Source organism: Manis javanica, chromosome 10, assembly GCF_040802235.1.
Source record: "Manis javanica isolate MJ-LG chromosome 10, MJ_LKY, whole genome shotgun sequence".
NCBI lineage: Eukaryota > Metazoa > Chordata > Mammalia > Pholidota > Manidae > Manis > Manis javanica.
In genome coordinates, this window is record NC_133165.1 from 70,742,491 (window position 1) to 70,758,490 (window position 16,000).

Genomic DNA, 16,000 nt, shown 5'->3' on the forward strand with positions numbered 1-16,000 from the left:
ACTTTTTCATTTTCGATTTTGTTTCCCTTACCTGGGGAGATATGTTTATGAAGAAGTTGCTCATGTTCAGGTCCAAGAGATTTTTGCCTATGTTTTTTTCTAAGAGTTTTATGGGTTCATGACATACATTCAAGTCTTTGATCCATTTCGAATTTACTTATGTGTATGGGGTTAGACAATGGTCCAGTTTCATTCTCTTACATGTAGCTGTCCTGTTTTGCCAGCACCAACTGCTGAAGAGACTGTCATTTCTCCATTGTATGTCCATGGCTCCAGCATCATATATTAATTGACCATATATGTTTGGTTTAATGTCTGGAGTTTCTATTCTGTTCCACTGGTCTGTGGCTCTGTTCTTGTGCCAGTACCAAATTGTCTTGATTACTGTGGCTTTGTAGTAGAGCTTGAAGTTCGGGAGTGAGATTCCCCCCATTTTATTCTTCCTTCTCAGGATTGCTTTGGCTATTTGGGGTCTTTGATATTTCCATATGAATTTTTGAACTATTTGTTCCAGTTCATTGAAGAATGCTGTTGGTAATATGACAGGGACTGCACTGAATTTGTATATTTCCTTGGTCAGGATGGCCATTTCTTTTTTGACTATATTAATTCTTCCTAGCCAAGAGCATGGGATGAGTTTCCATTTGTTAGTGTCCTCTTTAATTTCTCTTAAGAGTGTCCTGTAGTTTTCAGGGTATAGGACTTTCACTTCCTTGGTTAGGTTTATTCCTAGGTATTTTATCCTTTTTGATGCCATTATGAATGGAATTGTTTTCCTGATTTCTCTTTCTATTAGTTTATTGTTAGTGTATAGGAAAGCCACAGATTTCTGTGTATTAATTTTGTATCCTGCAACTTTGCTGAATTCCAGTATTAATTCTAGTAGTTGTGGAGTGGAATTTTTAGGGTTTTTTATATACGATATCATGTCATCTGCAAATAGTGACAGTTTAACTACTTCTTACCAATCTGGATTCCTTGTATTTCTTTGTTTTGTCTCATTGCTACGGCTAGGACCTCCAGTTCTATGTTGCATAACAGTGGGGAGAGTGGGCATCCCTGTCTTGTTCCCAATCTCATAGGAAAAGCGTTCAGCTTCTCGCTGTTCAGTATGATATTGGCTGTGGGTTTATCATATATGGCCTTTACTATGTTGAGGTACTTGCGCTCTATTCCCATTTTGTTGAGAGATTTTTATCATGAATGGATGTTGAATTTTGTCGAATGCTTTTTCAGCATCTATGGAGGTGATCATATGGTTTTTGTCCTTCTTTTTGTTTATGTGGTGGATGATGTTGATGGATTTTTGATTGTTGTACCATCCTTACATCCCTGGATTAACCCCACTTGGTCAAAGTGTATGATCCTTTTGATGTATTTTTGAATTCGGTTTGCTAATATTTTGTTGAGTATTTTTGCATCTAAGTTCATCAGGGATATTGGTCTGTAATTTTCTTTTTTGGTGGGGTCTTTGCCTGGTTTTGGTATTAGAGTGGTGTTGGCTTCATAGAATGAGTTTGGGAGTATTCCCTCCTCTTCTATTTTTTGGAAAACTTTAAGGAGAATGGGTATTATGTCTTCTCTGTATGTCTGATATCATTCTGCGGTAAATCAGTCTGGCCCTGGGGTTTTGTTCTTGGTTAGTTTTTTTATTACCACTTCAATTTCGTTGCTGGTAATTGGTCTCTTTAGATTTTCTGTTTCTTTCTGGGTCAGTCTTGGGAGGTTGTATTTTTCTAGGAAGTTGTCCATTTCTTCTAGGTTTTCCTGCTTGTTAGCATATAGGTTTTCATAGTATTCTCTAATAATTCTTTGTATTTCTGTGGGGTCCATCGTGATTATTCCTTTCTCATTTCTTGTGCTGTTGATGTGTGTTGATTCTCTTTTCCTCCTAATAAGTCTGGCTAGAGGCTTATCTATTTTGTTTATTTTCTCAAAGAATCAGCTTTTGGTTTCATTGATTTTTTTCTATTGTTTTATTCTTCTCAATTTTATTTATTTCTTCTCTGATCTTTATTATGTCCCTCCTTCTGCTGACTTTAGGCCTCATTTGTTCTTCTTTTTCCAATTTCGATAATTGTGACATTAGACTTTTCATTTGGGTTTGTTCTTCCTTCTTTACATATGCCTGGATTGCTATATACTTTCCTATTAAGACTGCTTTCGCTGTGTCCCACAGAAGTTGGGGCTTTGTGTTGTTGTTCTCATTTGTTTCCATATATTGCTTGATCTCTATTTTAATTTGGTCATTGATTTATTGATTATTTAGGAGCATGCTGTTAAGCCTCCATGTGTTTGTGAGCCTTTTTGTTTCCTTTGGATAATTTATTTCTAGTTTTATACCTTTGTGGTCTGAAAAGGTGGTTGGTATGATTTCAATATTTTTGAATTTACTGAGGCTCTTTTTGTGGCCTAGTTTGTGGTCTATTCTGGTGAATGTTCCATGTGCACTTGAGAAGAATGTGTTTCCCATTGCTTTTGGATATAGAGTTCTGTAGATGTCAGGTCCATCTGTTCTAGTGTGTTGTTAGTGCCTCTGTATACTCACTTATTTTCTGTCTTTTGGATCTATCCTTTGGAGTGAGGGGTGTGTTGAAGTCTCCTAAAATGAATACATTGCATTCTATTTCCTCCTTTAAGTCTGTTAGTATTTGTTTCACATATGCTGGTGCTCCTGTATTGGTTGCATAGATATTTATAGTGGTGTATATCCTCTTGTTGGACTGATCCCTTTATCATTATGTAATGTCCTTCTTTATATCTTGTTACTTTCTTTGTTTTGAAGTCTATTTCTTCTTATACTCGTACTGCAACACCTGCTTTTTTCTCCCTGTTGTTTGCATGAAATATCTTTTTCCATCCCTTGACTGTTTGTCTGTGCATGTCTTTTGGTTTGAGGTGAGTCTTTTGTAAGCAGCTTAAAGATGGGTTTTGCTTTTTTATCTATTCTATTACTCTGTCTTTTGATTGGTGCATTTACTTCATTTACATTTAGGGTAATTATTGAAAGATATGTACTTATTGCCATTGCAGGCTTTAAATTTGTGGTTACAAAAGGTTCATGGGTACTGTCTTTATTATTTTGCTGTCTAACTTAACTCCCTTATCGAGCTATTATAAACACTGTCTGATGTTTCTTTATTTCTCTCCCTTCTCATTCCTACTCCTCCATTCTTTATATGTTTGGTGTTTTATTCTGTGCTCTTTTGTGTTTCCTTTGACTGCTTTTGTGAGTAGTTGATTTTATTTTTTGCCTTTATTTAGTATTTGGTTGGTCTGCTTTCTTTGCTGTGAGTTTATTTTCTCTGGTGACATCTATTTAACCTTAGGAGTGCTCCCATTTTGAACAGTCCCTCTAAAATACCTCGTAGAGGTGTTTTTGTGGGAGGCAAATTCCCTCAATTTTTGCTCCTCTGGGAATTGTTTAATCCCTCCTTCATATTTAAATGATAGTCGTGCTGGATACAGTATTCTTGGTTCAAGGCCCTTCTGTTTCATTGCACTAAATATATCATGCCATTCTCTTCTGGCCTGTAAGGCTTCTGTGATAGCCTGATGGCTTTTCCTTTGTAGGTGACCTTTTTCTTCTCTCTAGCTGTCTTTAATACTCTGTCCTTGTCCTTGATCTTTGCCATTTTAATTATTATGTGTCTTGGTGTTGTCCTCCTTGTGTCCCTTCTGTTGGGAGTTCTGTGTGATTCTGTGGTCTGAGCAACTATTTCTTTCCCTAGTTTGGGGAAGTTTTCAGCAATTATTTCTTCAAATACACTTCATATCCCTTTTTCTCTCTCTTCTTCTTCTGGTACCCCTATAATGCAGATATTGTTCTGTTTGGATTGGTCACACAGTTCTCTTAATATTCTTTCATTCCTGCAGATCCTTTTATCTCTCTCTGTGTCAGCTTCTTTGCATTCCTGTTCTCTGGTTTCTATTCCATTAATGTTCTCTTTTATCTCATTCATTCTGCTTTTTAAGTCCTTCCAGAGATTGTTTTATTTCTGTAGTCTCCCTCCCTACTTTGTCTGTTAGCTCTTGTATTTTTCTCTTCAGCTCCATCAGCATGGTTATGACATTTACTTTGAATTCTTTTTCAGGAAGATTGGTTAGGTCTATCTCCCCAGGTTCCCTCCCAGGGGAAGATGTCTGAGTGATTCTGGTCTTCTGCCTTTTCATGGCGATAGAGATAGTTGTGGGGAGTTGGCACATGCGTCAGCTGGAAGAACATCCCTTCTTGCTAGTTTGTGGCCTACCTCTCCTGTGAGTACTGTGGCCCATGGTGGCTTTTACTGGGCAGCTGTGCGCAGATAGGGATTCTGATTCTTGCTGCTGTGGCGGAAGCTCTGCCTGGCTGCTGTGGGCATGGCTTTCCTCAGGCTGCTGCTCCGCTATGGTAGGGCTGCACTGAAGGAGGAATGTGTGGGAGGCTGTTTATCACCATGAGGGGCTTTTGAGCTGCACTGCCACCCAGGGGGTTAGGTTAGTGCACCCAGAGTTCCCTGGGATTCCCAACTGCTAAGCTGAGTGTCCGGGGATGCTTCCGTTCAGCAGTGGGGTCCCTGTCCCTTTAAGACTTTCAAAAAGCACATGCTTTTCTTTGTCCCAGGGGTGCTAGCTGCGGGCACCCTCTTGCAGTTTTTGCTGTCCCATTTCCCTCATATCCAGCACCCCACGCACTGTGTGTCTATGCTCTTGGTGTGGATGGCTAGGGCTGGGTGTTCAGCAGACCCGGGCTCCTTCTCCTTCCCCACTCTGACTCCTCTCCTACCCCCAGGAGCTGGGATGAGAGGTGCTCGGGTCCCGCTGGGCCACAGCTTGTATCTTACCACCTTCATGAGGCGCTGGGTTCTTGCAGATGTAGATGTAGCCTGGCTGCTGTCCTGTATCTTCTGGTCTCTCTTTTAGGAGTAGTTGTATTTGCTGTATTTTCAAACATATATATGGTTTTGGGAGGAGATTTCTGCCAGTCTACTCACGCTGCCATCTTGGCTCCCACTGACCTCTTGTATTCTGATCCCCTTCATCTTCTTTAATCTCATGTACTACTTATATAATTTCTTCACATCACTTTAGCCACAATGACACACTTGCTATTGCTGCAACATGCCAGGCACACTTCTACCTCTAAGTCTTTGACTTTTTTGTCCCTTTTGCTTGTTGTCCTTCTTACTATACAAGACTGTCTCCTTGCAATCTTGTAAAAATCCATCTGACATAACACCAACTGGGGGTATTCCGATATAATTTGATGCTAACTGCCTGGAGTTAGCATCAGAACTCATAAATTAAGGACTCAGTCGTCCATAAGACCACCCTTACTTCTGATGTCATCCACACTTCAGGATTCCCCAAGCCACCTGCACTTCTGATAAACTGGCTATAAATTTAGGGTTTTCTCTGACCACCTAAGGTTGAATAATAAGCTAGAATGATTCACAGAACTCAGGAAAGCACTCTACATAGGGTGAGGTCTGGGAGGGTCCCAAATTCAGAACTTCTGGGCCCTTTCCCTGTGGACTCAAGGTGTTGTGTCACCCTAGCGCTTCAGTGTGCTCACTCACCAGAAGTTCTGCTGAACTTTAATGTCCAGAGTTTTTACTGGGTCTCCATTATATAGGCATGATTGATAAAATCATCAGTCACACAATTGAACTTAATCTCCCTCTCCACTGTAGAGAGCATGCTGGACCCAATCCCAACCTTCTAACCACCTGCTCTTCTACTGACCACCCCCCATCCAAAGCTATCTAGTGGCCCACCAAGCTAATGACTCACCTCATTCCCATAACAGAGACATTCCTTACACTCTGGAAATTCCAGGGTTTTTCAGGATCTCTGTGCCAGAAACCTGAGACAAAGACTAGAAACTCTTTATTACACCATACTTCAGATAATTTCAGTCATTTCTCAGTCACATTCTCAGTAAAGCCTTCCCTGATCATCAGTACTAAAGAGTCTGGCTCATTTTTTCATGTTTGACCACTGACTTCTCTTAAAACTTTTACATCCACTCCTCTTTAGCCCTGTATCTGGAAAAGCTGACAAGAAAGCCCATGCATAACTCTTCCTTTAGCCCTGTGGAAAATTCAAACCTTGCAAATCTTCAGCTTGCACATGGGGTCATTGCCCCAATTTCACCCCCTAGCAACTTGAAAAGCCAAATCTACTTCCTCTACCTTCATCAAGCCAATTCAAGCTTCTTCTGCTCTCTCTTTTCTCTCTTAGGAGTATCTTGTGTGAATGATAAAATTTCTCTCAAATTCTTTTGGTTCATGGAGGGTCAATAGTCTCAGATTCTGTACATTTTGGGTGGGGATCCATCTTACCTCTTTCTACAGATGTGTGTGTGTTTATATAAATATATATATGAAGCTATTCAATCTTAAATTCTATCTTAACTAAATCCACTTCTCCTTCCCATCCCTCCACACTAATTCTTAGTGCCCATTCCTAGTTAATGTTTTGTCATAACATTTTTCAACATCTGGACATATTGCAGCATTTTTTTACTGTGCATCCACTTCTAGAATGTATGCTCCACAAGAGCAGGAATTTATACTTATTTTATTACTGTGATTTCACTATGTAAAACATAAATGTATAAACACTTGTTCAAATAAAGCATTTACACATTTACAGTTACATGGGTCAACTGATGTAGCATCATTTTATTTTGAATTGACTTCTCAGCTGATTTAGAGACTTAAAACCACAGTTATCTATTTAACTCACTCTTCTGTGAGTTAGCAGTTTGTCCAGACTCAAGTGGCCAGTTCTCCTAATCTCAGTCAGCGTCACTCATGAGTCATAACTCACTCATGCCAGTTAAGCACAAAATTCTGCTCTAGGTGTTGGCTGGCTATTGATTGGGACAACAGAGCAATGAATCCTGGGACTTTTAGCCTCCAGCAGGAGCTTTTCCACAAAGTAATCTTAGGATCAGTAAGATCCTAAGAAGGAGAATGAAAGTGTCAAATCTGGCATGATGTTCCTTCTGCCATATTCTACTAATCAAAGTAAGTCAGAAGTCAAACCCAGATTTAAGGGTGGAAAAATTGCCTCCATTTCTTGATGGGAAGAGATGAAAAGACACGTCGCAAGGGGTATAGATTCAGGGAGGGAAACATGTTTTGCAATCAATCTCAGATGCATTTGCTCATTTCCTACAGGGAGGAAATCTGAAAATTCCTCTCTGCCAATTATTAATAAAACCAGCAAATACATCGTAAGCACTTACTATATACACCAGTCAAAAAACTGTAATCAAAATTTCCTGTTGTACATTTTATCATTGATATTTTATTTTTATATTCCTTGAAAATTAATATTTTACCATGTGTCAATAATGGTTGGAGACCAAAAGGTTAAGCTTGACAGTGTATTTGTACCTCACTCCAGGAAAACACTAATTACAATTCTCCTAAATGTTTGATGTAGTTGAAAAAGGAGGAAAAAAGGAGTCCAAATAGAAGGCTAGATATCCAGAAGGGGAGATATGGAGAATAAATAAATATATGTAATTAAATTTAACTAGAGTTAGTAAGGCACTATTTGCAATGGTGGGGAGACTATCTGGTAGCTGCAACAATTTCATTTTGTTCTAGAAAATGGCAATTTTATTAAGATGAAAGAAAACAGTAAACCTATGCAAAATTTGTACTGCAATACAAGAAATGACAAATAACTTGACTGTCACAGTTTTGAGTCAAAGAAAATAAAATGTGAAAATGAAAGGATATAATTAAGCTGAAATATATTCCCAGAGTAACCAGTATTATTTAAAAAATTGTTAGCTAAACAGTATGTTAAATGTCAGTGTGCTTTAATCAAAATAAGTTTGAAATGAAAGAGAGCAGGAATGGGTAAGATGACAGATAATGAATGATTCAATTATATTTTGGTTATGGCTGTAGTCCCTTAGAAATGAAAAGCATAGGTAAGAATGAGTGTATGGACAGATGTTAAAGAAAATTTTCACTGTTATATTTTATTCTTCCTCCTTTAAATCCTGTATTTATTTATCCCTATATGCTCAATTTTTAGCTACCACTTTTTATCTACCTTGAGATTTCCTGTTGGATTGTATTTGACTTGATTATGTAAAGATAGTAAAAAGAAAAAAATATGAAGTATAACGCAGAAATACAAAAGTGTCTCTTGATCTATATTTTATATAATATTCTATTCTCTCTATTAAGTTGCCAGGTAGTCTCAAAAATCTTTTGTATACTTAAGAAAAATATACCCTCTGCATGTTGTCGGTGTATGAAGACAAGATGAAGGGAAGGAGAGTGTGATTCCTGGAGACTCCCAAGTGATTACTTAGACATATTTTGGTTGTAACTGATTCTGGTACACAAGGGGATGCCCAGCTATCCTTTTAAGATAAATAGCAAACACACTAGTCTCTCTTGTGCTACTGAAACTCTACTCTTCTTGATCTCCAGAACACTCATTTTCAAATACACACAAATGATGTATCTAAAACACCTACTCCAATGTGAAATAAATGCTTGATTCATTCATTCATTCCCCTGTTAGGAACAAATGGAAATAACAGAATAAGACATGGAGTGGTGCTTATTTCTAATAAATAGGCTAGTGGGAGCTTGTACCATAAAAACAGGCGCTTAAAAAATGAAATGTAAGATCATTTTGTAGTCATAGCAAATGAGACAAGTATATGTTACATATTTATAGTGCTGTAAGTTTAAAGAAAAGCATACGTACTGAATGTATACTAATAGCTAGTCAGAGCGGCTTTTATATAGTTATCCATTAATATTCTCTGTGTACCTATAATATAAGCACTAATATTTAAATTTAATACAGAAGAAAATACTTTTTCAGGTCATAATGTTAATACGTGATGGAGGCAGTGTTTGAACCATGAATTATCTAACCCCAAAGACAATGCTCATTCCTATTTGCATTGTTCTTCCTTCAAAATATGCATCAAATCCATAAGAGAGGCAATAAAAATATGCTCAGGGTTCAGAGAAATAGAAATGATCAATTCAGTTTAAGATTATTGAAGAAGTCTTGGAGTTAGGATGTTGATATTTAATCTAAGTTTTAAACCAACTGGCCTGAGAAGGGCATTCCAGACAGGATAGAACACACTCAGAGGCGGAGAAATGGCTCATCTGTGGAATTATGAACTATTCCACACAGCTGGTTGGCAGATGTATCAGAAGGTACAGGTGAACACAGGATGGCGGCTCTGCCTTGAAGTTTATATACAGGCAAGTGGGAACTGATATGCATATATCAAATAATGCATAATCATATAAATTGGTGAATGGCAAAATAAATACATTTGTATATCAAAGGTAAAGTATCTTGTCGAGTTTTTTCCATTAAATGGCCTATACATTATTCTAGAGATTTTCATGATGTTACTTATAGATAAAATGAATTTCCTTTACAATGGTTCATTAACATGGCAAATACAGTGGCATATGTTATTACAGACTACACTTCTGTAGCAGTCTTCCTGAAAGTTTTATAAAAATAGCAAAGTTTTCTGTGATAGAAAGGTGTTTGATGCAACAGCTGTTTGAAAATTTTTGAATTCCATCTTCATGTCTCTACTCATTAGCTAGCCAAAAAAATGAAAACCCATCAGCATTCTCTCTCTGCTCTGCCCGATACCAATTTTACATCTCCTGATGTGCCCAGTTTTGCATTCACCGAGGTACGTGCCTGTTCTCTGATGGATCTGTCATCTTGTTCACAGAATGGGTGACAGATCCTTTCTACTTTACTTAGTGGTTCTCACCTAAATTACTCCTGAGAAAACGTTCTTTGAAGACACAGCCAGATGGTTTCCCTCAATACTCCAGGAACAGATTGGCAGTTTTAGCTCTGTTTCAATGCTTGTTGAGTGGCTATTTCCTATCTTTCCTCTGGTTAGGGTGCCAGGTAGATTTATGTCCAAAAACATACATGGAAAATAAATTCTCAGTAAGTTCTTCCATAGCTAGTCATTATACAGAAGCTGGCAGACTGAGTTCATGTACTGAGAAGCTCCTCAGTGCTGCAGAATGTTTCATCTCACTGGGGTTATTTGCTGCAATTGAAATGAGGTCAGAAAGTCCCTTGAATTCATCATGCCACACCAATTACTCTGATTCCTCTTCTAATGCTGGGTGAGATGATGTAATTAGCATTGCCAGAAGAGGCATCTTTCGAGGGGTCATTTTTACAGACTTGTAGCGGGAGTAATTACTACTCTGCTGGCCTAGAAATGAAACTCCTTCCGCTGACCTTTAGCACTCAAGTCATAATACCTCCTTTTCATTTCATATCTTCCCCTCCCACCCCCATCTCAGACCCATAGGCATTGGGAGTACAGTACAGCTGCTTACATGTCAAACACAGAGTCACTCTCTGGTGTGACCAGTAGACTAGCTAATGCTGATTACTTTGTTCCTAGCATTACCAAAGCTTAAATAATTTCTTAAGAGCAGTGATTGATTAGAAAATTATTTCATTTATTCCACAGGCTTTCTGAATCACAAAAATAAAAAGAAAATGGAATTTTTATAACACAAATTTAATTTTCCTCTTCTGAATATTTTAGAGATAAATCCCACTTAAAAAAATAATAATTTTGTTACTGTGCATCAGTAATGTTATTTAAATTCTCCCAAGTGTTTGAAACTTTACATTTGAGTTTTGCTGATTGCTTGGTTAGAGCAGAAAGAGCCCAACTAGCTTTTTAGCAGGATGTAAAGGAAGGTCTGTATGGAGGCAGAACGCCCACCACTACCACCTCACCCTGATGATGTCCATGTGTTTATCAGTGGGTCCTGCGGATATGCTATATTACATGGAAAAGGACACTGCAGATGTAATTAAGCTATAGACCTTCAGTAGACTATCCTGGATTGTCCAAGTGGAACGAGTATATTCAAATGAGCCTTTGTAAGTAGAGAAATTTCTCCTACTAGGAATAGAAATTTGGCAGGAGTCAGAGAGCTTTGAAGTGGTAGAAAGACTTGAGCAGCTACTGTTAAGAAAATAGAAGAGGGAACACGACAGGGACCCAGGTAGCCTTGAGGAGGTAAGAGAGAAAGAAAACTGGGACTTTAGTCTTATAACTACCCAAAAATTATTTCTTCCAAAAATGACACTGGAAGTGAATTATCCCCATGGCTTCTAGAAATGAAAAAAGCCCTAGAGACACCTTGATTTAGACCTTGTGAGATTCTAAGTAGAGGACTCAGCTGAATTATGTCATATCTGAACTTCTGACCTAGGAAATTATAAAAATTATAAAATTTGTGGTATTTGTTTTAACATAAATGGAAATTCATTTAGGTTATCCAGTTTCATTAGGCTACTCAGATGAGATTTGGAATTTCTGAGCTGATGAGATATGGTGTAGTTTGGGAGTTGAGTTGATGCTGTAATGGGAGACATCTTTGGGGACTCTGGATGGGATGAATGTATTGCATTTGGGAGGGACACGAGCCTTTGGGAGTTGGCAGGGAGAAGGTGATAGGCAGGATGACCTACTATAGATATGCTTGTCCTATTCCCCAGATTCTGTGCTTGTGCTACATTACAGGGAAATGGGACTTTGCAGATGCAATTAAACATATGGACCTTAAAATAGGGTGATTATCCTGGATTACCTTGTTGGGCCCAATACAGTCATCTGAGCACTTAAAAGCAGAGAACTTTCTTCAACTGGAGTCAGAGAGAGAGAGAGAAATTTGAACCTGCCATTGCTCTCTTTGAAGAAGACAGGAGCAAAATGACAAGAGATGCGGGGGCAACAGTGATCTGAGAGAAGCTCCAGACTGAGGGCCTGCAAAGAAGCAGGACCCTCAGTCCTACTGCTTGCTGCATGTTGCTAAATTCTGCCAAAAACCTGACTGATCCTGGAAACAAATTTTCTCCCAGAGCATCTAGGTAATATTCAGGCCAAGCAAAATCTTGACTATACTTATGACCTACAGAACTTTAAGATAATACATAGTGTTGTTTTAAGATGCTAAATTCATGGTACTTTGGAATAGCAGCAATGAAAGACTAATATAGCCTATCATTCAAATATAATGATGGAGATGTCAAAATTTCTCTCAGTCTAGGTCAATATCCACAGTTACTATAGTAACTGCTTCCTCTGGTGCAAACTTTGTGATTATACATACATAATGTGTATGGAAGACTGATGACAGTAATGACCCCAAGTCTTTGCGCCTTTCTCTATTCAAGCCTACTTTTCCTTTGATCTCTCTTGTGTCTCAGACATCACCAAGAGAATGTGCTTAGGCTATACTGCTATGGGTTGAGAGACCTGTGGGTAGCACCATGCTTCCCCAGTTGTCCCAAACACAACCATCCTAGATCATCTTACAGCCAGCTACCCCCATGGCATGTGAGTCCACAGCAAAGTCATTTAGCTATATATCTATGTGATTAATAAACCTTTATTTTTGTGTGCCACTATGGTTTTGTGGTTACTTGTAACACAGGATTTTCAGCCAATAGATAACTGATAGAGAGTGGTTATTTGTATCAATTTATCTTTTTCATTTGACTGTAAACTCCATGAAGGTAAAGATAAAAAGTCTACTCACTGTTCTAGTCTTGGAGTCTACCACTAATTGCAACATTTCTTTTTTTAATGAAATCCTTTTTAATCCTTATAATTTAGCAAACAGTCAGAGTAAGTTTGCAATTGCTGTTATCTTCAGAATTGCAGAGAGTTTAAACTACAAGAAGCTGATTTGGCTTTTTACTCTGAAAAGGATTCAAAGAGACTCTCCATGAATTTCCAAAGGAGGAAAAACTATTTGCAGCCACTAGTTTTGATTTATTATTCAAGAATCGTATCCCAATGCCTCATAGGGAGTAGATTAGAAAGAGCCCCTTTAAAAACTGGGATAATTTTCATCACTACAATTCTCTATATTGTAAATCCCACATGTGTTTTTGGTTATTGTGAACCACCTAACTCTTGAATATATAATTGTGGATTAAGAATATGGGTCAATAAAGTTTAGGTGGCTAAAGAGGATTTGAGAAGCAAAAAGTCAAACTTTACTATATTTATCTTTCTTCTCTGTAAATAATGTTTATAAATATTAGTAGTATATTAAAAAGTGAAGAGACCTCAAAGGTTTCTTCTTCTCCCTCCAATTACCATCTTGTAACCCATTTCATGCCCAAGAAGAGGTAGCTTTGACAAGGACAAAATAAAATCTGAATTCATAATTAGACAGCAGTGCTGCAGGGTGGAGGTTTTAAGGAGAGAGGTTCACAAATTCAAAATAAATCTGGATTACGGAAACACTTTCTCCTGGCTATTTGATACTTACTCTTAGTTCGTGCCTCTGCTCTTCTCTCTCTTACTTTCTTTGAAACTGGTAAAATACAACAGTAAGAGACATTTTCCTGCTCAAGATGTCCCTTCCCCATTCTCCAGTTTTAAAAGCCTAGTAGGGAATTTGCATGAAGCCTAGAGGAAAGCAGGTGAGGGTAGAAGTTAAGGGCAAGGACATTCTCAGCCTTTGGGAAAAACTCTCTCCCCTGGATTCAGCTTTATAGGACGTCTTGCCACTGAATTGTTAACATACAGAGAACCTGGAAGTTACCCTTCCAAGTTGTCTAAGGCTTTAGGCCAGAAGAGCAGGAGCACAAGTAATACTTGATTCCTAGTCTAACCCAATTCCTCTGTAGTACAATATCAGGCACAAATCTGAATTTAGTGCCTCCATCCCACAAAATACAGGTAATGGCCAAGACTGGCATCTGTACTTGTCTATCACAGAATTGTCTTTTTTCTGATAAGCATTCAGATGCTTTACATTGCCAAGTTTATAGATTAGGAGGGACCCACATATATGTCACTGGTATGATAGCTTCTTTGTATATATTTGTTGTTGTCACGTTATGATTTGGGAGACTTTGTCTTAGAAGAATTAATTGATTTTTCTAGAAATACACATCTGGCATAATCAAATCTCTATTCATCTAAATAGAAAGTCTAATACTCCTTTCTGTCTAATACAGTTATTTTCCTAGCATCTCATTCAACCTTTGCTTATGTCAACACAGTAAATTCTTAACTGGGTGATCAGAATTAGATTTGGTCAATTCTTTCCTTTACGTGATCCTGGCTCTTTCCGTCATAATGTGAATAGTTGATTTTAGCTTTATACACTGTTATGTTCTACAATAACACAGTAACAATACATGTGTTATTGATTTAGATCATTTTGTTTGGGACAAGTGTTCATCTTCAAGTGACCAAAGTGAAACAAACACTAAAAATTTTGTTTTTTTTACTTGTATCGTGTGTCTAGACTCTATTTATGTTTCTTAGATTATTGATCATTATTTGTGTTTGCTTTTTCCCTCGACTCCTTTGTGTTTGCTTACAGCAAACTATAACAATTCCTTTACTATTTTCCATGAAAAATATCCTTAATCATATTTTCTTTAAAATATTATACAGGGAGCTAATTAATTACCCATTCTTCCTCTCTTTATGCCGTTATATCTATCTATATCTGTAAAATTATCTTGTGTAGTCTCTCTGACAATATTTTTCTCATTTGTGCATATCAATTATGTAAATACATTTGTCTCAATATTATTCCAGGGATTCTATACAACCACTGTGTATTCTAATATGGAAAGGTGAGAGGCATCTGTAAAAGCATATTCTACCAAGTTTTGGTCTATTTAATATAGAAAAACATTGCTTGGTAGATTTGGACCTTGTCACTTTGCATTTTTTTTATTATGGTATAATTGATATACATTCTTATGAAGGTTTCACATGAGCAACATTGTGGTCCCTACATTCACCCATATTATCAAATCCTCTCCCAACACCCCAAGGAGGTTACTGTCCATCAGCATAGTAAGATGCTGTACAGTCATTCCCTGTCCTCTCTGTGCTACACTGTTTTCCCTGTGTCCCCCTTACATTATGTGTGCTAATCATAATACCCCTCAATTCCCTTCTGCTTCCCTTCCTGCCTGCTCTCCCCATCCTCTTCTCTTTGGCAATCATAGTTGCTTCTTGGATTCTGCGAGTCTGCTGCTGTTTTATTCCTTCGCTTTTGCTTTGTTCTTATGCTCCACAAATGAGTGAAATCATTTGGTACTTGTCTTTCTCTGCCTAGCTTATTTCACTGAGCATAATACCCTCTTGCTCCATCCATGTTGTTGCAAATGGTAGGATTTATTTTCTTTTTATGGCTGAATAATATTCCATTGTGTATATGTACCACATCTTCTTTTTCCATTCATCTACTGATGGACACTTAGGTTGCTTCCATATCTTGGCTATTGTAAATAGTGCTGTGATAAACATAGGGATGCATATGTCTTTTTGAATCTGAGATCTTGTTTTCTTTGGGTAAATTCCTAGGAGTGGAATGCCTGGGTAAAATGGTACTCCTATTTTTAGTTTTTTGAGGAACCTCCATATGTCACTTAGCATTTTTTAAAAAAATTCAGGTAACTGTTTTCAGCACTGCAGTTGAATACTATTTCACAAAACTCCAGCATGTTTTATTGAGGAGATATTTTGTAAGAAGACACAGGAAATCCTTTTTGATTTTTTATTGGCTAAACAGACACCTGGGAAGTTTATGGCTTGTTTTCCTTCTCTCCAATTCTTAGGAAACTTTCCATAAATAAATAAAGTTTAATAAAAAGCAATATAAGAGATTATTTCATTTCATTCTAATCAAATAAAAAGATCAGGTAGCTGATCAAAAATAAGTTATTCTTGATACACTAGCAAGGCAGACATCCAAAGATGTGATGGTAAGGCTGGTACTATAGGTTGTGCTATAAGCTGGGTTAGCAGATAGGGTGGAAGAGAGAAGTGAGCCTCAAAACTGCATCATAGGAACATTCAAACTATTTTATTCCAGTGAAGCAGGCTCTATAACAGTGATAACTCTGTGTTGCAAGTACTAAGATATGCATAGAACTACTTCTATATTAAAAGAAAAATTAAATCCCTAAT